The following is a 24,280-nucleotide window of genomic DNA, read 5'->3' as shown; positions in this document are numbered from 1 at the left end:
GATTAGGGGGCGGAGCTAGGCGGAGGAGGGGGCCTATAAAAGCGGGCCGCCCGCCAGCCAGGCAGCGGCACAGCTGATCGCAGCGGCCCAGGTGCCGGCCAACAGGGCAGTTTGAGAGGGAGTTCCCATTGGAGGAGCCAGGTATTTTGTGTTTGCGTCTGTCTTTGGGGTGCTCGTGTCTCTCTCTGTCGGGGCAGACTGCTGAGCCCTGATTAGGGGGCGGAGCTAGGCGGAGGAGGGGGCCTATAAAAGCGGCCGGCCGCCCAGCCAGGCAGCGGCACAGCTGATCGCAGCGGCCCAGGAGCCAGCCAACGGGGCAGTTTGAGTGGGAGTTCCCATTGGAGGAGCCAGGTATTTTGTGTTTGCGTCTGTCTTTGGGGTGCTCGTGTCTCTCTCTGTCGGAGCAGACTGCTGAGCCCTGATTAGGGGGCGGAGCTAGGCGGAGGAGGGGGCCTATAAAAGCGGGCAGCCTGCCCAGCCAGGCAGCGGCACAGCTGATCGCAGCGGCCCAGGAGCCGGCCAACGGGGCAGTTTGAGTGGGAGTTCCCATTGGAGGAGCCAGGTATTTTGTGTTTGCGTCTGTCTTTGGGGTGCTCGTGTCTCTCTCTGTCGGGGCAGACTGCTGAGCCCTGATTAGGGGGCGGCGCTAGGCGGAGGAGGGGGCCTATAAAAGCGGGCCGCCCGCCCAGCCAGGCAGCGGCACAGCTGATCGAAACGGCCCAGGAGCCGGCCAACGGGACAGTTTGAGTGGGAGTTCCCATTGGAGGAGCCAGGTATTTTGTGTTTTCGTCTGTCTTTGGGGTGCGTGTGTCTCTCTCTATCGGGGCAGACTGCTGAGCCCTGATTAGGGGGCAGAGCTAGGCGGAGGAGGGGGCCTATAAAAGCGGGCGCCCGCCCAGCCAGGCAGCGGCACAGCTGATCGCAGCGGCCCAGGAGCCGGCCAACGGGGCAGTTTGAGTGGGAGTTCCCATTGGAGGAGCCAGGTATTTTGTGTTTTCATCTATCTTTGGGGTGCTCGTGTCTCTCTCTGTCGGGGCAGACTGCTGAGCCCTGATTAGGGGGCGGAGCTAGGCGGAGGACGGGGCCTATAAAAGCGGGCCGCCCGCCCAGCCAGGCAGCAGCACAGCTGATCGCAGCGGCCCAGGAGCCGGCCAACGGGGCAGTTTGAGTGGGAGTTCCCATTGGAAGAGCCAGGTATTTTGTATTTGCGTCTGTCTTTGGGGTGCTCGTGTCTCTCTCTGTCGGGGCAGACTGCTAAGCCCTGATTAGGGGACGGAGCTAGGCGGAGGAGGGGGCCTATAAAAGCGGGCCGCCCGCCCAGCCAGGCAGCGGCACAGCTGATCGCAGCAGCCCAGGAGCCAGCCAAGGGGCAGTTTCAGTGGGAGTTCCCATTGGAGGAGCCAGGTATTTTGTGTTTTCGTCTGTCTTTGGGGTGCTCGTGTCTCTCTCTGTCGGGGCAGACTGCTGAGCCCTGATTAGGGGGCGGAGCTAGGCGGAGGAGGGGGCCTATAAAAGCGGGCCGCCTGCCCAGCCAGGCAGCGGCACAGCTGATCGCAGCGGCCCAGGAGCCGGCCAACGGGGCAGTTTGAGTGGGAATTCCCATTGGAGGAGCCAGGTATTTTGTGTTTGTATCTGTCTTTGGGGTGCTCGTGTCTCTCTCTGTCGGGGCAGACTGCTGAGCCCTGATTAGGGGGCGGAGCTAGGCAGAGGAGGGGGCCTATAAAAGCGGCCGCCCTCGATTTAACAGGGGTTTGTTTCAACTTATTGCCCCGATTAAAATCTATGGCTAAAAGGCAGCCACTGTTGTTAGTACTTGTACCTGTGTTTGGTGCCACCTCTTTTCCCTTTGGCCTTGTAGTTGACCAAGGGCAAAGCTGAACATCTCCTCAGATACCAGGGAGTGTTTATGTTCATTCCTGCGAGCTACACCGGGGTTTGATGTTGCTGCTTTCAATCCTCTGGCTCTGCCGGGACAAGGAACAATTCAGGCTGTCACTGAACTGAAGGAGGAAGATCAGTTTTTGACAGGGAGAGGGACGCCTCCTCTTAAAGGTGTTTGGCTGGCTGGCAGTCCTGGTCCCCAGATCTCGCCCGTGGGGCTCCAGCAGTTTGGGGACCGGATCTCTCCCTTGGCCCCACCTGCTGCCTCCAGGCGCTCCTCCCCAGGGGCCCCAGCAGTGCAGCACAGCTGAGCAGCATCTGCCTGCTCGCTCCAGTGGCTGTTGGCCCCTCCCCATGGCAGGGCAGGGTGGGGCTGGGCCTCCATGCGCTGCCCCCACCCCGAGCCCCTGCAGCCAATGGGACACTGCGGGGGTGACACCTGGGGGCAGCAGAACGTTGAGGCCCCCAGCCCACCCCACCTTGGAGACCCAGGTAAGCGCCACACCCCTGACTCCCTCCCAGAGCCTGCACCGCCACCCCCTCCCCACATACCCCCTCCTCCCTGCAAACTCCCTCCCAGAGCCTGCAGCCCGGTCCACACACACCTGCCCCCAACTCCCTCCCACAGCCTGCACCCTCTCCCTCCACACACACCCTCTTGCCCACCCTAATCTCCCTCCCAGAGCCTGCACCCCCACCCCTCCTCCTGTTCCTCCTACCCCCTGCCCCAGCCCAGAGCCTGCACCCAGCACCCAAACTCCCAGAGCCGTACAAGGAATTTTTGTGCCCGAGGCAAGGGCCAGCTCCAGGCTCTTTGGCTGCGGGTCCTTGATCCCTGTCGGAGGGAAGGACCTGCCACTGAATTGCCACCGCCGCTTCATTCATCCTTCGGTGGCAATTCAGCAGTGGGTCCCTGAGTCCCTCTCGGAGAGAAGGACCCACTGACGAACTGCCGCCGAAGAAGTGGCAGCGGAAGCACCTCTGATCGTGGTAGAGCTGCGCCCCTCCACTTTCTGCATCCGAGGCAAGTGCCTCACTCGCCTCGCCCATGTTACGGTGCTGCAACCTCCATCCCAGAGCCTGCACCCCAGAACCCCTCCCCCACCCAAACTCCCTTCCAGAGACCAGCCTCTCACCCCTTCTGCACCCAAACTCCCCCCAGAGGCTGCACCCCTCCTGCACCCCAATCCCCAGCCCCAGCCCAGGGCCTGCACCCTAGACCTCCTCCCCTCACCCAAACTCCCTCCCAGAGCCTTAGGCAGGTGGGGGGTGGAGTTTTGGGGGGCTGGTTCTGGGCGGTATGAGTGACATTATTGGCCCACTGGGAGGATTGGAGGACTGGCCCTGGCCCTAAGGTAAATTGAGGTTGAGACCCTGCTTTAAGGGATTGGAGCAATGCTGGAGAGACGGGCAGGGAGCTGGGGAGCTGTGTGTGCTCCAAGGAGAGTTGTTGTGCTCTGGTGACACAGAGCGGGGGTGGGGAGTTTGTAAGCTGTGGTGTTTGTATAGAGAGAAAGTTTACTAACCCCCAGGTTAAAAACTGTTCCTGCTCTGGGCTATACAGGATGTTCTCTGTTGAGAGTATAGCTCAGTGGGTGAATGTTTCCCTGTTAGGTAATGGGTTCCTAGTTCCAATCCAAATGAGTCCCTTAAAGAAACTTTTTCAAATGAAAATCGATTTCCACACCCATCTCCAGCATGTTCAGGAGTTCGCTGAAGTTGAGGGGGGCTTGAAATGAATTTAAACACTATTTTCCTATGCAAATGAATAAAGACCTAGCAGAGCTGCCCAGCAGCTGAAATCAGTTCCAGTCCTCAGCGTCTCTAAGAGGGACACTCGGTAGCTGAGGCATGTGGGACACCTCTGGGATGATGACAGGAGAAAAAATGCTGGATTCAATGAAAGCTGAGACCATAGGAGGAGAAGGTGAATGGCAACACCACACATAGTCATAACACTCAGACACGGGGCTTCACTGTCACTACCCCTGTGTTTTCCATCATTTATATCCAGAGGTGAAAGTAACTTACAGGACTTACCGGTACTGCCGGAGTCCCGAGGGGGCGTGGCCTCATCTGGAAGGGGGCGTGGCCTCTCAAGATTTAAAGGCCCTGGAGTACCAGCTGTGGCTGGGAGACCAAGGGCCTTTAAATGAACCAGGGCCTCCCAGCTGCAGAGGTAGCCCTTTAAATTCTGGCCCCAGCCCAGCCACCAGAGCCGCGGCCGGGATTCAAAGGGCTCTGGGCTGACCGCAGCCGCAGCAGCCCAGAGCCCTTTAAATCCGGCCCCAGCCTGGCCGCCGGAGCCGCGGGTGGGGTGTTTACAGGGCTCTGGGCTGCCAGCTGTGGCGGGGAGCCTAGAGCCCTTTCAGTCCCCACAGCAAAAGCCGGTGCAGTCCGGCACGGCGTATTGGCTCTTGCCGCTATGCCGTACCAGCTTGTACCAGCTTACTTTCACCTCTGTTTATATCCTAAGGAACACACCCTCCCCCTCCCCCACGCACTGTCACACACAACCTTCTCCCCTTGAGCCCCATCCAACCCTCCCCCACACACGCCACGGGACACCGCCTCTCGGTGACTCACCCAGATGGGGGCTTGTCTCTGCATCTCCCCAACAGGGGAGCAGGGAGCCGAAAGGGCCACAGGAGACCAGTGGAGCTAGGCAGGGATAGAAAAGACTTCCCCTCCCTTTCCTTCCCCTCCCTGAGTCCCGTTAATCTCACCCATCAGATGTTCCAGCACCAGGTGGGCTCAAAGCACCAACCTTCCCCTGAGCAACGGAAGGGGGAACCAGCTCTTTCACATGGAAGGAGGCTCCCCACCTCTGCTGCTGCCATTCTGCAGCCTTTCATATGGATTTGTATTAGCTAATGCAACCCCCACCCCACTCCTCTAATCCAGCCATGAAACATGGAGACAAGCTCCTGAAAGCAGGGCCCAGTGGTGCAATGGGTTAGTGCCCAGTACTTACAGAGCAGTGCTGAGTGGAGTGATGCTGAGGTTGTGAGTTCAGACCTCACCTGCAGCCCTAGTTTCCTTTAAGCAGATGGCTTCTGCCAATCAGTTTGCCCTGCAGAAAATACAATTCCTGCTCAGAAGACACTGAGGTCCTCTTGCTTTACAGAGAGCAGGGCAGATTCCACAGATCTACCAGGCTCTGCCCTCCACCAGCTGCCTGTGTCAGGAGGGGTCAGGCAGAACCCAGAGCACTGCCCCTGACTCCCCCTCAGTCTTTGCTCCCCAAACCACCTGTGTGCTCACCCTCTTCGCTGTGAGACTCAAACCCTGCCTGGCTTTCTGTGTGCTGGTGTGGTTTTCATCTGTCACGTTGATGTGCATGTGGGTCCTGTGTGATTTTGGTGGATGTCTTGCATAGTTCTGTGTGCATGGATGTGTGTATGATTTTTGCATTAATATTGTTTTTTGCTTTGTATTCTTTTGATATGTGGGTTTTGTGTTTCCTGTTGTGGGCTTTTGCTGTATTTTTGGTGTGGATTTGTTCTTTCTATATTTTGTGAGGTTTTCCTTTTTGTGTATATGGCTCTGTGTGCTGTGTGGGTTTGGTTTTTGTTATGTCTGTGTGGGCCTGTGCAGTGTGTGATTTTCTCATTCTCTGTGTGCGTGTTTGTCTCTCTGTTTGTATCTTCATGTGTAAATTCACTGGAACTTTTCAAAATCTGCACAGCTTTGCCAATTTTCACCAGGAATGTTTCTCCATTAACAAATTCTCACTTGTTCCCTACCCGTTGGTTGTTCCCTACCCGTTCGTGACCATTGCCCCAGGGGCCTGTCAGTCTCAGGGTCCTGATTTCCCATTGGCCCTTCCCCCTTCTATTGGGACTGGGAACTAGCCAACCAAACCCCACTAAGTTTTAGTAAAGGGCCAACAGTCCCTTACACAAGCCAGCCCTGTGAGAGTCACCAATGTCCCGAGAGGACAGTACAAGCTGGTCCCATGGTGTAAAGGGCAACACTCAGGACTCTGAATCCTGCAATCTGAGTTCAAATCTCAGTGGGACCTTGTGTTAGCTGGTGGTAAAGATCTGGTGCTCAAAGTGCTTTCCTGTCTCCAGCTATACAAAAGTGGGTCATTTCCCTCCTGCTGGTTAACTCCTTTCCCCACCAGAGCCAGGTCTTTGGTGGGGGTTTAGAAGTGGCTCTAGTGGTTGGGATTCTCACTGCTTCACCTGATGCCCACAAGTCTGGTGCTTGTAGCCACACTTTTCCTCTTGCTCACATGGCACTTGAAGAAAGCAGTGCCAGGGCCAGGCTTGATAGGCAGGAGGGAGGCAGAGTCCCAGGCTGGAGCCCAGCACACCTCTTCTCCTCTGGGCACTTGGAGCAGAGGCGGCTGGTGCTGACAGCTCCGAGGGAAGGCTTATAAGCCACAGAGCAACTGAGGGCGGGGCTAGACGAGGACAGGACCATGCCTATGTGTGGCCAGCAGACAGGCAACAAGACTCCCGGCCAGCCTGCTCCCTGCCATGCCAAACCCCCACTGAAGGCCACCCGCAGACCACCATGCGGGGTGGCTGCTGATGCTCTGTGTCCAACATCAGTAGACGGTAGGAAAGCAGGGCCAGCCCCCCTGGTGGGGACTCTTACCGTTCCCATACTCCATGCTCACTTTTGCAGTGGGGCAGGAGATTTTATCCCAAGAGGCTTTTCTCCAGCTGGTGAGAAGCAGAGAAACATCCAGGCTCCCAAGGCGCTGTGTAGCAACCCCCCTCAAGCACAGGGACAGAGGGAAACTGCTCCACACGCTAGCCCGGGCAGCCGTCCATTTTCTTTGGGAATTCAGGAATAGCAAAGGCTAGACTGGAAGCACCTGGGGCTCATGCCTCAGCCTTTGTGACATCCAACCCCCAACTCCTTCCCGGGGCTCTAGCTGAAGGCAGAGCATTGGCCTGAGCGGCCAAGAAGAGGTTCCAGATTTGAAAGGAGCAGGACTTTCAGCACGAAGGTAAAACTGCATCAACACAACCACAAAGGGACTTGACCCCTCAAGTTCTTGATTCAAAGTCAGACACCTTATCCGTTAAGCCATGTGGGCGCCTACTTCATGCACTTCTTTGGAAAAGGTGGACACTGTGTTTCTTGGGTCACCTATTGAGGGGGGGCGAGACTCTCTGGCACAAGAAGTCGAGTTCCCAGTGAGATGTGAGACTTAATTATACGGGGCCAGGTGCAGGGCTTTGACAGGGAGGCTCAGGCATGGGGGATTGGGGTGCAGCGGACGGACCGGCTGTCTAGGTGTGGAGATTTAGACGCACTGAGGCACAGGAGGGAGGAGGAGGAGGAATCCTGCTGACAGGCAGTGGCTGTGCAGAAAGAGGAGGAGTTCTGGGGACTTTCTTTTGCCTCTCTTTTGCCTGCCTGCTCACTCCTGTGGTGAACGGTGAAGATGCTCTTAACAAGCCCAGGTAGCTCAGTTGGTAGCGCATCAGGCTTTTAATCTGAGGGGCCAGGGTTCAAGCCCCTGTCTGGGTGCTCAGCTTTTAAGTTGCCTTGTGTTCCAGGAGCCAAATTCTGTTCACAGCCACATGCGGATTCCCAAAAGCTGTGGCCATTTCCTGGAAAGGTTCCTTTCCTTAGCAATCAGGAGAGAGGTCACATCCACAGGAGCGGGTGTAGAAAGCACAGTCTCTGGCTGCCAGGAAGTGGTGTGCCAACATAGTGTTCTCTACAATGGCGTTTAGATCGGGATAATTTACGTGGCTCAGCACCCCCAGTTCCAGCACCTCTGCCCAGGCAGCTCCCCCAGCCTGACACACACACACACAGCCCCTGCATCCTCCTCAGCCCAGAGGTGAGCCCCCCAGCTGAGTGGGGAATCAGAACCCCCCGAAATTACCCTGGGACCAGCATGATCTGCCTCCGCCCTGCCCTGCTCTGCATGTATTCGGAGTGAGTCAGTTTCCCTGTCCTGCCCTGTGTCTCTTCTCCTCCCCAGTTCCTTCCAAACCACCCCATTTCCCCTGCATCCCGGGCTGGGTCTCTGCCCACCCCCCTTCTCCCCTCCTGCCCCCAATATCTCCCTGCCCCTACAGGTCTATAGGGCTGGATACCTCCCTCCCCCCTTCTCCCCTCAGTTCCTGCCTCTGGGGGTCTATGGAGATGGGTCTCTCCCCCGCCATCCCCTCTCCTGCCCCCCCATATCCCGCTGCCCCTATGGGTCTATGGGGTTGGGTCTCTCCCCCCCTCATCCCCTTCTTCAATATCTCCCTGCCCCAGGCTGTGATGTGCTATGACGTGTGCTGGGGCTGTGCCGTGTGCTGGGGCCAGGGCCGGCTCCAGGGTTTTTGCCACCCCAAGCGGCAGGAAAAAAAAAATCTGTGATCACAATCGGCGGCAGCTCCACTGCACCACTTTCTTCTTCGGCAGCAATTCAGTGGCAGGTCCTTCCCTCCAAGAGGGACCGAGGGACCCGCTGCCGAATTGCTGCCAAAGACCCCGACGTGCCGCCCCTTCCCCTGGGCTGCCCCAAGCACCTGCTTGCTGAGCTGGTGCCTGGAGCCGGCCCTGGCTGGGGCTGTGACGTGCTGGGACCTGCTCACTCCCCGAGGGCAACTCACTCACTTGAAACCAGCAGGACAGAAGGTGTCACGTGTCCATGGGCGGGGTTATGCAGATGAGCAGTGTCTGGCGGCAGTAGGGAGAGCAGCGAGATGAACCGAAGGAGCCCGGCGGAGAGAATTCTCTGCGTGTGGACAGAATCCCACCAGTTTTCTCTGTGTTGGGGGTGGGGGGCAGATTTCATGATATCACAGCCCCTGGGGGAGGGGTTTGAATCATAAGTCCAAAGTGGGAGAACAACTCCCCCCACTTGTGCTCAGTCTCCACTAGGGGGCTGGGCTGGGATCACTAGGGAGGGAAGCACAGGGAAAAACAGTTTCCCCTATGGAACCCAGGAGTCCTGGATCCCAGTTCACTCCACCCCCAGAGCCAGGGATAGAACCCAGGGGTCCTGGTGCCCAGCCCCCTCCCTGCTCTGACCACTCAACCCCACTCCCCTCCCAGGGTGGTGCAGGGGTCACTGGGTCTGTGTCTCAGCTCAGCTAAGGGCCTTGACTGATTTTCCCAAAGTGCTTCCTTCTGAATCCATCCGACGAAGTGGGGATTCACCCACGAAAGCTCATGCTCCAACACGGCTGTTATTCTATAAGGAGCCACAGGACTCTTTGCTGCTTTTACAGATCTGGCACATCTGCCCCCCCTGCCCAGTCACTGCCCAACCCCGTGTGGGGGCACCAGCACTGTGCCGGGTCGTGATGGGAAATTGTCCAAGCTGGCCCAGGAGAGACGTGTGTGTCCCTGCTGCCCCTGCTGGTGGGGCTGAGCCCTGCTCTGTGTGTGTGCGCATCTGTGACACTGTTTGTATCAGTGTGTTGCTGGGCTAACCAGTAGGAAATGGCTTTGCAGGATTTTGTATTCTGCAGCAAGTCACACACACACACACACACACATACACGCACTCTGACGCACAAAGAGATTCACACAATCGCAAGAACACTCAGACACCACACACCCAGAGGGACATGCTAGCCCAACCCCCAAAGAGAGCAACAATCACCGCCCCCAGCCACACTCACAATCACCCCCCCACACACACCATAATATTCACAATTGTGCTCAGAGATACAACTGCACGCAGTTCACTCCCACAGCTCCCAACACAAGGACCTCCTGCCCCACACAGCATGTGCCAAGGCCTGCGGAACTCACTGCCACTGGATGGCTACCAATGAGAATGATCCCCTCATGCAGGATCATGTGCTTGGACCCCTTGTCCCCTCTTGGGGTGCGCTGTGCAGCGTGGCTGGGGATTGTGCAATGGCCCAGCACCAGGCAACGCAGAACGGACACCACACGCCCTGCCCTGCCTCAACTGAGCTACTCTCCTGGTGCATTGGAGACCAGCACCCCACACAGTGGCACTCCTGCCCCACAGGGGGAGAGCTGCAGCCCCCGCCACATTCCGCAGAGGGGAGAAGGGTCAGGCCAGCCAGCCCTGGTAAGATGGGGAAATATCCACTGGGGTCGACGGTATGGGGGCTGCGACATACAGAGAAATAGTTGTCGTGCCGGCAGAGGGCGGCAGAGCGCATACACACACACACAATTGCAAACATACACAGACACATGCATGAATCCTGACACACACACACACAATTGCTAATATACACAAACACCCGCACAAATCCAGCCAACACCAACACAAGCCTGAGAGCCAGGGGAGCAGAGCAGGCTGGGGTCGGGTAACTCCACTTCCCACAGGAGGTAGCCAGCCCCCCATCCCCCACGGAGGCCTGGGACCAGCCCCCCCTCTGCTTGCCCCCACGGAGGCCTGGGGCTCCAGCCTGCTCTGCTCCCCTGGCTCTCAAGCTTGAGGGGAGGGGGGAACCGCCCCACAGCACTCGCCGGCGGCGTGGCTGGGAGCCAGGGAAGTGGACCAGGCTGGGGCTGGGTCACTCCACTTACCATGCAGGGAGTGCAGGAAGGGGGGTGGGGCTGGGGACAAGGGGAAGAGCGGGCAGCCCCCCTGCAGCAGCTCCCCACCCCAGCTCACCTCCACTCCGCCTTCTCCCCTGAGCTCGCCGGCACCGCTCCACTTCTCCCGCCTCCCAGACTTGCGGTGCCAATCAGCTGTTTAGTGCCGCAAGCCTGGAAGGGGAGGAGAATTAGAGCGGGGGCGGCGTGCTCAGGGCAGAAGACGGAGCAGAGGTGAGCTGGGACAGGGAGTGGTTCCCCTGCACGCCTCCCCCCCATTGCTTGCTGCAGGCAGCCCTCCCCGCAAACCTCCCAGCCCCCTGCCCCAGCTCACCTCCACTCCACTGCCTCCCCTGAGTGCGATTTTTGGTGCCCCCAACCACTTGGCACCCTGGATGGCCGACTAGTTCGCCTAGTGGTTGCACCGGCCCTGGCCACTGCCTATCATCAGGATTCCTCCTCGGTGAGACTAAATCTCCCCACCTAGACAGCCGGTCCATCCGCTGCACCCCAGTCCCCCATGCCCGAGCCTCCCTGCCAAAGCCCTGCACCTGGCTCCAGACAATTAAGTCTCACGTGTCGCTGGGAGCTCCACTTCTTGTGCCCAGAGAGTCTCGGCCCCCCTCAGTAGCTGACCTGAGAAACACAGTGTCTGCAAAAGCAGCAAAGAGTCCTGTGGCACCTTATAGACTAACAGACGTACTGGAGCATGAGCTTTCGTGGGGGAATCCCCACTTTGTCGGACGCATCAGTGTCTGCCTTTTCCAAAGAAGTACCTGGAGGGACTTTTGCCATGTGGCCTAATGGATAAGGCGTCTGACTTCAGATTAGACAATTGAGGGTTCGAGTCCCTTCGTGGTTGTGCTTGTCCACTTTTACCTTTGTGCTGAAAGTCCTGCTCCCTTCAGGGCCTGAACCTCTTCTTGGCTGCTCAGGCCAATGCTCTGGCTTCAGCTAGAGCCCCGGGAAGGAGTTGGGGGGTGGGCGTCACAAAGGCTGGGGCATGAGCCCCAGGTGCTTCCAGTCTCGCCTTTGCCCTTCCTGACTTGCCAAAGAAAATGGGCGGCTGCCCGGGCTAGGGTGTAGAGCAGTTTCCCTCTTCCAAATGTGCATCTGTCCCTGTGCTTGAGGGGGGTTGCTACATAGCGCCTTGGGAGCCTGGGTGTTTCTCTGCTTCTCGCCAGCTGGGGATTTGCTCCTGGCTGCTGGAGCAGAGCAGTAGGCTCAGCTGTCAGAACTTCCTGGAGCTATGAAAGGGGAGAGGCCCATGGCTCTGTAGCAGGACTGCAGGGCAGACGAGTTCACAGAGGGTATTGTGGGATACTGGCAGAGGCCAGTTATGGTGATATAATGAACAGCAGTGTCTACACTGACACTCGGTCACTTTAAGTTTGCTGCAAAAAGCTCTACTGTTCTCATTGAAGTGGTTTTATTTTGCCACCAAAACAGGTCAGTTTTGTCGCCAGACGTGGCATTGCAGGCTGATGGAAGGTCCAAGGTTCGGAGATGCAGGTGGAAACTCTGGTTGAGCTTTGAAGGGGATTTGAGCAGATGGCTGGGGGGGAAGGAGAGAGGAGGCTGAAGGGAAAAGTGAAGACTCGCAGATACAAGCCGGACTGGAGAACTCTGAGGGGAGGCTGCTGGGTGAGGAAAGTGGCCCGTGGAAGCATGTGACTATGAGAACCAGGTGGAGGACAAGATCTGTGGATGAGGGGAAAGCAGTGGACATGTTATTCCTTGACTTTAGCAAAGCTTTTGATACAGTCTCCCACAGTATTCTTGCCAGCAAGTTAAAGAAGTATGGGCTGGATGAATGGACTATAAGGTGGCTAGAAAGCTGGCTAGATTGTCGGGCTCAACACATAGTGATCAATGGCTCCATGTCTAGTTGGCAGCTGGTATCAAGCGGAGTGCCCCAGGGGTCGGTCCTGGGGCCGGTTTTGTTCAATCTCTTCATTAATGATCTGGAGGATGGCGTGGATTGCACCCTCAGCAAGTTTGAAGATGACACTAAACTAGGAGGAGTGGTATATACACTGGAGGGTAGGGGTAGGATACAGAGTGACCTAGACAAATTGGAGGATTGGGCCAAAAGAAATCTGATGAGCTTCAACAAGGACAAGTGCAGAGTCCTGCACTTAGGACAGAATAATGCCATGCATTGATACAGACTAGGGACCGAATGGCTAGACAGCAGTTCTGCAGAAAAGCACCTAGGGGTTTCAGTGGACAAGAAGCTGGATATGAGTCAACAGTGTGAACCTTGTTGCCAAGTCTAATGGCATTTTGGGCTGTCGTTGGACAAACGAAGAAAGAGACGACGAGAAAGGAGGGAGGGAGGGAGGGAGGGACGAAGGAAAAGGTGAAACAAAAAGGACAAACCCTAATGTCCCCAGTTAATCTAAGGGACAAAATCTCAGGTGCGGAATAAAATTCTGCCTCCTTAAGCTCGTGTTTTCCTTGCCTAGAATTCAACTGTCACCAGATGGATCCCTCAGTTCCCTCAGCCTCTCCTCATAAGTCATGTGCTCCAGCCCCCTAATCATTTTTGTTGCCCTCCGCTGGACTCTTTCCAATTTGTTCACGTCCCTCGATCTGCTGGCAATGCCCCTGCTTATACAGCCCAAAATGCCATTAGACTTGGCAACAAGGTTCACACTGTTGACTCAGATCCAGCTTCTTGTCCACTCTGACCCCTAGGTGCTTTTCTGCAGAACTGCTGTCTAGCCATTCGGTCCCTAGTCTGTATCAATGCATGGCATATTCTGTCCTAAGTGCAGGACTCTGCACTTGTCCTTGTTGAAGCTCATCAGATTATTTTTGGCCTAATCCTCCAATTTGTCTAGGTCACTCTGTATCCTACCCCTACCCTCCAGTGTATATACCCCTCCTCCTAGTTTAGTGTTTTCTTCAAACTTGCTGAGGGTGCAATCCACGCCATCCTCCAGATCATTAATGAAGAGATTGAACAAAACCGGCCCCAGGACCGACCCCTGGGGCACTCCGCTTGATACCAGCTGCCAACTAGACATGGAGCCATTGATCACCACGTGTTGAGCCCGACAATCTAGCCAGCTTTCTAGCCACCTTATAGTCCATTCATCCAGCCCATACTTCTTTAACTTGCTGGCAAGAATACTGTGGGAGACTGTATCAAAAGCTTTGCTAAAGTCAAGGAATAACATGTCCACTGCTTTCCCCTCATCCACAGATCTTGTCCTCCACCTGGTTCTCATAGTCACATGCTTCCACGGGCCACTTTCCTCACCCAGCAGCCTCCCCTCAGAGTTCTCCAGTCCGGCTTGTATCTGCGAATCTTCACTTTTCCCTTCAGCCTCCTCTCTCCTTCCCCCCAGCCATCTGCTCAAATCCCCTTCAAACCTCAACCAGAGTTTCCACCTGCATCTCCGAAGCTTGGACCTTCCATCAGCCTTATCACTACCAGTCCCTGCAAACTAACACACACTCACAAACACACACACACCACTCTCCTGGTGTTGGGAGGGGAACAGGAGAAAGGACCCAATCCCACTACATCAAGAAAGGTTGGCCACTCCGACAGTCATTGGAGCCTGGGAGGGAAAGTGTTCAGCATCCACCACTTGTTGAATCAAAGAAGATTTTGTTACCACCCTTACACATCAAGCTGGGGCTGATGAAGAACTTTGTCAATGCCATTGACAAAACACAAGCAGCTCTGTGGAAAATTCCCAAGGTTAAGTGAAGCTAAGATAAAGGAAGGTGTCTTTATTGGTCCTCAGATTCATGAACTTCTTCGAGATGATGCATTTGACCATGCACTGCGTGGCAAGGAAAAGACGGCATGGAAAGCCTTCCACTTAGTGGCAATACATTTTCTCGGAAACAACAAGGCAGACAACTACAGGTTGTTGGTGGAAAACCTCCACAAGGCTTACAAAAGCCTTGGTTGCAACATGTCACTAAAGAGACATTTTTTGCCCTCTCATCTAGATTTTTTTTCCACTCAACTGCGGAGCAGTGAGCGACGAGCACGGCGAGCGATTTCACCAGGACATTGCAACAATGGAGAACCGCTATCAGGGCAAATGGAGCTCATCAATGCTGGCAGACTATTGCTGGACAGTGACAAGAGATGCTCCATTTAATGAATACAAGAGACAAGCCAAGAAGCGCCGAGTAGACACTGAATAGGACTAAACTATGTACAGAATAGTTTTTTGCCTTTTGTTTCATAATACATTTAAGCTAGATAACCCTTTTGCTGATTTTTAAATTGTTACATAAACTGGAGAGGTGAAATATTATCATGTAAAGCAACCATAAACACACAAAAAGACCTAGGTTTAAAATTGATGATTAAAACTCTGCTATCTACACAATATACATAGACATAAAATGTAAAAAACTTAAATATCTTAGAAACAGAAGCCAATCAGTTGTTTTAATTGTCATCTTTGAATTGAGCAAATCAAAATACATTCTCAATAGCACATTTGATCTCTGAAGCAGACGACTTCTGAAAAATTGTAGCCCAGTGTAAGCCAAGCAACCCCCTCCCTTGCTTTGTGCTGGGTGCCCAGCTGTGGGCTTGTGTGTGTGTGTGCGTGTGTGTGTTGGATGGGGGGGTGTTGTGAGCACACTCCAGTCAGGGAAGGGGTGGAGTGGGGAAAGAGGAAGGTTGAATCTTTAGCAAAGAATTCCTTTCTCCTTTGTGTTAGCTAAGCGTTGCTGTTAAATTTCAGTAGACGAATGGAATATTTGAAACAATCTGACTCTAACCCCACTGCCATCTCTGTTGCTGTAGTTCTCACACCCTCTCCTCTTGTCATGTCACCACAAAACATGGTGTCTTATTCCCAGAGCATCCTGTAGGTTAGACAGGACTGAAGTTTATAAGGGAAAAACTGAAGCATAACATCCCAAACCCCTCATTCCCAGCCCCAACCCAGAGCCCGCATCCCTAGCCGGAGCCCTCACACCCCTGCACCACAACCCTTTACTCCAGCTCTCAGCCTCTCATCCCCAACCCCACCCCACACACTGCACCCCCAGACAGAGCCCTTTCACCCCACCCTCTGCCCTACCTCAGACCCCTCCACACTCCTAACCCTTCAGCCTCACCCTGCCACACACCATCCATATGCAGAATGAAGTTTGGAATGAGCACCAATAGACAGGTGAGGTGTCACACCTCACCTCCGTATTAGTGCACTCAGCAAAATTCATTCCGCACACGGACATAGCAAATTAGAGGAAACACTGCTCCTGATTATCAACCTCTCTCTCAGATCTTGAATTTCATACATTGACTCATCAGAAGAAAGTGCTCTCAAGTGAGCTACAGACCAACAGTGGTTCATAGTAATTATTCAGCAAGTATTTTAGAAGACCTGGAACATTAGAGGAAATCATCACCTGCTAAGAGACAATTAATGGAGAGAAGCAACAAGATTAATCCCGTACATTGGATCGGTTGTGACTTCTTTGCCTGATTTGAAAAAAGACTAAAAGGACCTGAGTCTCCTCGCTCACGATAGCCCCCTGCTCGGCCAATCACCACTGAGACTCTGAGGGGCGGGAGGCTGAGGGGTCTCACCAGATGTCCCAAAGGACGGCCCAGGTCACCATCACAGGGGATCACTCTCACATCCAGCCCCACCTCTTGGTGAGGACCTCTGCAATGAGAGCAATACCCCTCCCCTGCCGCACTCCACACACATCCCTCCTCGGTAGAGGGAGGGAAGCTGGGAAAAGGGAAAAAAGAAGCAAGAGAAGAGGGGAAAGGAGGGAGGAAAGAGGAAAAGAGAAACGAAAAAGGACAAACCCCAATGTCCCCAGGGATTCCAACCATCAAAACCTAGGGAGGAAATCAAATTCTGCCACCTGAAGCCAGTGTTTCCTGCGCCTAGAATGCTGCCTGCGCCAGGTGGATCAGACTGAACAGGTTCCAAACTTCTCTGAGCCTCTTACCTTCTCAAAGGGAAGTTTCTTTTCAGCACAATCCATGGTAGGAAAGGAGAAAACTCCAGTGTTTCCTCCTCATGCTCACATCCATGAATCTGAATTCTCTCTCAGCCCTCGAGGAGAGACCTCCCGAAGGCGACTTGCGGCAGCAAAGCCGGGGGCTCTCAGAGACAGACCTGGCCCTGCACCTCTGTCCTGCCCGGCTGATGTCGGGGTCTCTCTCTCTCTGAGGTCACCCCCTCCCCACCACCTTTGCCCAATAGGCCGCGGTCCTGCAAAAGGCCTTTGTGATGTCACTGCCACACCCACCCCTCCCCTCAAAGCTGATGTCCTGCCCCTGGCCAGACTCGTTGGGTCTTTGAGTTGGTCAAAGGTGGTGGGGAGGTGGTGACCTCACAGAGAGATGCTGACATCAGCCAGGCAGGACAGGGGCGAGGGGCCAGGGAAACCTCAGAGACTCCCGTGGCTTTGCTTCAGCAAGTCTCCTTCTCGAGGTGTTGCTTTGAGGACTAAGAGAGTATTCGGGTTCACGTACGGGAGCGCCAGGAGGAACCTCTTTTGAGTTTTCTCCTTCCTTTTAGTGATTTTACTAGAAAACAGATGTCCCTGTTTAGAAGGTAAGAGCCTCCTCGAGGTTTGAAACCTGTTCAGTCTGATCCATCTGGTGACAGTTGAATTCTAGGCAAGGAAAACACGAGCTTAAGGAGGCAGAATTTTATTCCGCACCTGAGATTTTGTCCCTTAGAATCACTGGGGACATTAGGGTTTGTCCTTTTTGTTTCACCTTTTCCTTCGTCCCTCCCTCCCTCCTTTCTCGTCGTCTCTTTCTTCGTTTGTCATTTCTCCTGTTCCCCTCCCAACACCAGGAGAGTGGTGTGTGTGTGTGTGTGTGTGTTAGTTTGCAGGGACTGGTAGTGGGCAGTGTTGTCTGAGAATAGCCGAGCCTTTGATCACAGCAAAGCCCTGATTATGGGGCCTATAAAGGCAGACGAGGAGTCAGCCAGCAGGACAGGAGTCCAGGAGTCACAAACATAGGTGGGCACAGGGGAGTTTGAGTGGGAGTTTGTCAGGGGAGTGTGGGGAAGGGAGTATGTGGTGTTCTGGTTTTGTTTTGTGTGTGTGTGTTTCCCTTTTTCTCCTTGACAGGCATTTAGGTGGGAGGCTGTGACAGCTACAGAGGCAGCAGTGGTAGAGACCCCAGGAAGGGAAGCGACAATGAAGCTGATTGGATGTGGAAGCTGTGGAATGTACCTTATCCTGGAACAGGTACCTGAAAAGAGCTTCATTTGTATGAAGTGCCACCTGATAAGGCTGATGGAAGGTCCAAGGTTCGGAGATGCAGGTGGAAACTCTGGTTGAGCTTTGAAGGGGATTTGAGCAGATGGCTGGGGGGGAAGGAGAGAGGAGGCTGAAGGGAAAAGTGAAGACTCGCAGATACAAGCCGGACTGGAGAACTCTGAGGGGAGGCTGCTGGGTGAGGAAAGTGGCCCGTGGAAGCATGTGACTATGAGAACCAGGTGGAGGACAAGATCTGTGGATGAGGGGAAACCAGTGGACATGTTATTCCTTGACTTTAGCAAAGCTTTTGATACAGTCTCCCACAGTATTCTTGCCAGCAATTTAAAGAAGTATGGGCTGGATGAATGGACTATAAGGTGGCTAGAAAGCTGGCTAGATTGTCAGGCTCAACACGTGGTGATCAATGGCTCCATGTCTAGTTGGCAGCTGGTATCAAGCGGAGTGCCCCAGGGGTCGGTCTTGGGGCCGGTTTTGTTCAATCTCTTCATTAATGATCTGGAGGATGGCGTGGATTGCACCCTCAGCAAGTTTGAAGATGACACTAAACTAGGAGGAGTGGTATATACACTGGAGGGTAGTGTTAGCCAAAAGGGCCCGTTCTCCCCGGAGCTTACCTAATTACACCAAGGAGGCACGGAGACAGGAAGACAAGTACCACACCCTTTATTGATCGTTCAGCTGAGCGGGTGTTCCTCTCGGCTAGTGCCAGAGAAAGAGACACACCTGACATGGCCAGATGGGCCTACCTTTATACCTAGTAACAAACAACTTAGCCTACGTTCGTCTACGTCATTTGGTTGACCTGTAGAACCTGTACATGTATCTGTTAGGGGATAATTGGGTACGCAGGATACATATATCATTTTGTGGGGGCTACAAGAGACATACAGCTGTTGAGGATACATTTGTCATTCTGAAGGGGAAACAAGGTACATCTGTTGACCCTTTGTACTAAATATCTTGAAGACGTATATGGGAACACAGCTGCATGCTCTTGGGGAGCCAACATATACTTGGGGAGCCAAACAAAACTGATAAGCAAAATAGCTGACTTAGGTAGATACACGGCTTTCAGTCTAATGAGTTCTGTAAGCTTTCCAACACAGTTTGGACAAGCATAGCATAACTTTGGTTCACTCAGGCCTAATACAAAAAGGCTTCATTAGCACTATAATTTTCCAACAACTCCCCCCTTTGAGAATACTCACCAAACCTTTTGGCTGAGTTTTCTCACACTTTGAGGCCAACAAAAAAAAAAGCAATTAAGCTCTAGGGAGCTGGGGTTAATAACGAGGGGGTATTAAGTCCCACATGCATCCTTCCCATGGACCCAGCAGGATTCGGTATGTGGGAGCCCACACCCTAACCGGTCCAAATGCTTGGAAGGAGCACTGTAAATGTACACACTTCCACCCAGAAAGTGTCCAAGTATGTCTTCATGACCACAGATCAGATGGTACTCCTGACGTGTCTGTAAGGGCAGTGGGTCAAGTCTGGTGCTCAAGATCACTCCAAATGGCCATCAGCTGGTCATTCAGGAAATCCTGAATTTCTATACATACTAGATCCCACTGCAATGCCTTCCCAGCCTCAGTGATATTCAATACCATCTCTGTCAGTAACTTCTGGGTTATAGAACTAAGGGTGGAAATGACATGTAACTCACCAACTTCAGCCTATACTTGGGTTAGCTGAACTTCAGAAATAAGGCTAGTGGCCCTTTCTAGTCGGCCCAATTTCTTATTATGTTCTTGGCCTTTAAGAATATTCCAAATGGCTGCTTCACTATTGGCCCCAGCCCACAGGGATCTGGTTAATTCCCCTTTCTCCAGAGGAAATAACCTAGGCTTTTTGTTGTGCTAATCTAATGGCAGCCCCTTGTGAGCAATCTGGTATGTAAAAGTGATCTGAAAACTGGATAAGGGCAATGTCATGTAAAATCCAATTAGGGAGGGCAATACATGCTGAAAGATTTATCCAAAACACAGGGCGCAGCCTGTAGAATAAACCCCAACATTCAATTAATACCACATTCCCAAGCAGGGGTCCCACAAGTTTGTTCCTGCCAGTGTATAATTCTTTGATTCTTTACCAGGGTCAGTTCTCAATGTCCTTTTTAGTCAGGAATTCCTGGACTTTGGCAGTGTCAGTGGAGTGAGTGTTTCTTCTAGAAAAGTTCAAAGGCACAGTAGGTCTGTCAGTGGACAAGGGAGAGGTTAGCTAGCACGTCATTTTGTCCTTTTTCCCTGCTGTCCAGAAGCACAGTTGAACTAGAAGAAAGAATAGGCCAATCATCAATAGGAAAATTCTTCTGAGGTGGAGGGGTCTTTTTGCAGTGAGAATCCTGGGTCCAGGCAGTCAGTCTTTGGCACATCACAGCGGTGTTGGTAGTCAGCAGGACTTAATAAGGGCCGTTCCAGCATGGAGCCAAAGCAGTCTTTCGCTGGAGGTCTTTCACATTGATCCGGTCTTCTGGTTCCATGGAGTGGCAGGGCTGCTAGGGTCTTCGGATAGTGCTTCTTTACCTGTGAGAAAAGAAACCTAACACATTGCATTAGTGTCTTTGCAGATTTTACATCTGCTTGGGTATATTCAAGCCCCCCCCCCTTTTCTTGGTTGTTAGCCAAGTCCTTGAACAGAGTCAGTGTCTTATCTTGAAACTGAATATGTTAACTATTTTTTCCTCAGTTAACTCGTTCCTTTTCCCTTCTTGGCTTTTTTAACCTACAAAGGAAACTTTTACTTTTTACTTATACACCTTTTGTTAACAATGAACATATACACATTGCTGTTATACAGTACATTAGTCTTATTATTTAATATATGCCACATATAGCTTTTTACTAATATAACCTTATTACAGAGCTTTGGAACAACAAACCAGGACAAGCACACCCACTTTGAGAAGTTCACATAATATAACCTCTAGTCCAATAGCTTTCCACCATCCCCAGCCCTCTGGCTAGAAATCTGAGGTAGCCAGAAGGATCCCATGTACAATATGGGGAGTGGGTTAACTTTTTATGTCCTTGCTTCCAAAGACTGTTAGTATGCAATTTGGCCAATGCAGTTTTTTCTTTTACTTAAGAAAATACATAAGACTTTAGTATATCACATTTTTCTGATGTATCCAAACACTTTGTATTTTAAGTTGAACAAAACAAATATCTGCATTTCAATTCAAGCCTTCTGCTTTATTTCAAACCAGACCATCCCATGAAAATATTAAACACAACAATTCTAACCACGAGATAAACACCACAAGACAGAACATAGAACACAAAACATAATTTTTACTGTGCCAGTAACTCATGGTACGTTGAATGCTGTTTAGCTGGCATTAGTTTTCTTTGATTATCTGAAAGACAAAAACAGAGGTCTACCCCTTCTGGGCAGTCAATTATTGCTTAAAATATACAAATACCCTTGTTGATTTTAGGCAAAACAGGGGAATTACCCCATATTTTCTTGTATATGTTTTATAGGCAGCCCAGGTTTCAGTGGCTTTTACCTTATCAGTTAGATAATTTGCATTAATACAGATGCTTTCTGGCTTGCTTTTTACTTTTAACTCCTGCTTTTAAACACTGAAAGAAAACATTACCACTTATAGTGCCTTAGAGCCTAATAAATTTTCATTTACATAGCACTGTATACATTCTTTAGCTAATTCAACAAAATTGTTCATAGCCAAATGATTGCAATCTAATAATTTCTTTGCCTGAATTTATTTACAAACATTTAAAAAAACACCAAAAACGTTTCTCTTTAGCATTTTTACAAAGTTCAACTACTATTCCCTCCAGCAACTACAGAGTTAACTCTTCACTCTCCTTCAAATCACTTGCTCTTTCCTTATATCACTTGCTTTGTCTTTCAACAGCCACTTACCAATTCAAATCGCCATTCCAAATATCCTCCTGAGTATTTGAAATCCCCATGCTTATACTCACTTACTTCTTCCTTCCACTAGACCCTCAAAAGTTTCCAACCTGTTCTCCAAGCTCTCTGTCTGTTGCCTGCCCGCCTGGGCCCGATCCTTTTTTTTTTTTTTTTTTTTTGCGCTGAACCGTTTCTTTCATGGGCTTCTGCCCCCACCCTTCTGGTCTTTTCCCTAAAACATTTTATTCACAAGACTACCCGAGTCCTCCCTCGTGAGGCTTGCCACCTGGGCAAAACGCATGGCCTGCTGGCGTTTAACTATTTAATTGCCTCTTGTAGCAAACACACTGCTGTTACGGCATATGCTGAGCACGAATGGTTAAATTTTTAACAAGTCCCTGAAGGACTGGTACTTGCTTAGCCAGGGCTTCCTTTTCTAACTGGAAGTCCTGTCTCAAGGCCTGCAACTTGCCCTGGGCGCAGGTTTGAGTTGCTGCCTGGTTCATGATCTATGCTCTTAATTGCTCAATTCTAGTTATCAAATACACATTTTTTCCTTTTCTCCTACTACTCTATTGCCCAGTCCTGCTACGACTGGGGGTAGATCCACCTGCCACCCTTCCTGGTCAACCAGGGTGAAGAGAGGAATGCTAAACCCTTCTCCAGTTCTCAGACTTACTGCAGCTGAGAATGGGCACACCTTTAATTATGCAATCCTCAACATATAACACTAACAATACCAAACAGAGCAAACATAAAATAACAAGGGTAAAACAGATAGATGGTGTAAATTCTGCAGGGCTCCCCCATTCTCTATTGCTCACCAAACTGTGACAAATTTCTGTTACCAATTATCCCTCATGTCAGGTGATCAAACTGACACTGCAGGACGGTGCGGGGGTGGATAGAGAAAGCACACCATATAACCAAATGTTAAAGCTTCATTAAAAATAATAAAACAACAATGGAGAGTGTTGGGAATGCTCCCACATCACTGAAGAAAAATATAAATGCCCCAAGCCTTAAGCCACGTTAATACTCACACATGTCCAGACTGGCCACGTCTGTATATAACGTTCAGAAAAGGGGGAATAGGTGGACGGGAGATTATCCTGTATACAGCTTGTTCAGAATTTCCAACATGCTTCCGCACTTGGGAGGGCTGGTTTTTTTTTTGTACTTAACATAGTCTGTACTGATTCTTGACCTTGAGCATAAAACAACTTTCTCTTTTTACCTCTGGGCGAAGCTGAGTTTTAAATTAACCCGTTTCTAGACAAATTGCTCACACTGTGTCACAGGCTTTTCTTTAGTGATTAAAAGCTCCTCTGAGATATATGATCTTATCTAGATTAAAGGTACCTTTTAATGGGCATTGTTTAGATGGATCTTCACACACTCCTAGACCCGGTTATCACAGTTTCGGCTTCCAGTACATCAATATAACGAAAAACAAAAGTACCCCTACCAGGAATAAAAACAACAGCGTAGTAGTCACATTCCCATACTCGTTCGGCACGGCCCCCGAACTAGTGGAGTTAACAGAATTATTCATTAGCCGTGGCTGTACCTAGGTATATTAACCAAAAACCTGTTAGGGGCCCAAGGTCCAACCCGCACTTCGGGGGCGTTAATCCTCAAAACCCAGGAGGTAACGCACTTACCACGCCCGGAGTGGCCACGTCTGGCAGGTGGACTCCCCTCTTCTGGTACTGTCTTGCCTCCGTGTCGTTTGGAGTTCTCTATGGAGGGGGCGTAGCCGTCCCGGCCGATTGCGGCGACCCGGAGCTCGAGCAAACCAACAGCTCAAGGTGGCCACTCTCCTGAGCCGTCCTCGGCCGCCGGTCAACGCCTCCTACAGGGAGAGAAGTCCCGGCGTGGAGTCGCCAATTTGTTAGCCAAAAGGGCCCGTTCTCCCCAGAGCTTACCTAATTACACCAAGGAGGCACGGAGACAGGAAGACAAGTACCACACCCTTTATTGATCGGTCAGCTGAGCGGGTGTTCCTCTCGGCTAGTGCCAGAGAAAGAGACACACCTGACATGGCCAGATGGGCCTACCTTTATACCTAGTAACAAACAACTTAGCCTACGTTCGTCTACGTCATTTGGTTGACCTGTAGAACCTGTACATGTATCTGTTAGGGGATAATTGGGTACGCAGGATACATATATCATTTTGTGGGGGCTACAAGAGACATACAGCTGTTGAGGATACATTTGTCATTCTGAAGGGGAAACAAGGTACATCTGTTGACCCTTTGTACTAAATATCTTGAAGACGTATATGGGAACACAGCTGCATGCTCTTGGGGAGCCAACATATACTTGGGGAGCCAAACAAAACTGATAAGCAAAATAGCTGACTTAGGTAGATACACGGCCTTCAGTCTAATGAGTTCTGTAAGCTTTCCAACACAGTTTGGACAAGCATAGCATAACTTTGGTTCACTCAGGCCTAATACAAAAAGGCTTCATTAGCACTATAATTTTCCAACAGTAGGGGTAGGATACAGAGTGACCTAGACAAATTGGAGGATTAGGCCAAAAGAAATCTGATGAGCTTCAACAAGGACAAGTGCACAGTCCTGCACTTAGGACAGAATAATGCCATGCACTGATACAGACTAGGGACCGAATGGCTAGACAGCAGTTCTGCAGAAAAGCACCTAGGGGTTACAGTGGACAAGAAGCTGGATCTGAGTCAACAGTGTGAACCTTGTTGCCAAGGATAATGGCATTTTGGGCTGTATAAGCAGGGGCATTGCCAGCAGATCGAG

General features: G+C 51.9%; 1 non-coding gene across 1 annotated transcript; it reads left to right on the top strand.

Annotated features, from left to right (window-relative positions):
* Window positions 1-5,833: 5,833 nt before the first annotated feature.
* TRNAQ-CUG lies at window positions 5,834-5,905 on the top strand. Its single transcript has one exon. It is a non-coding gene; the product is annotated as a tRNA-Gln (tRNA).
* The last annotated feature ends 18,375 nt before the right edge of the window (window positions 5,906-24,280 follow it).

The sequence above is a fragment of the Mauremys mutica genome, chromosome 21, assembly GCF_020497125.1.
Source record: "Mauremys mutica isolate MM-2020 ecotype Southern chromosome 21, ASM2049712v1, whole genome shotgun sequence".
NCBI lineage: Eukaryota > Metazoa > Chordata > Testudines > Geoemydidae > Mauremys > Mauremys mutica.
This window is presented reverse-complemented; position numbering and strand designations above follow the sequence as displayed.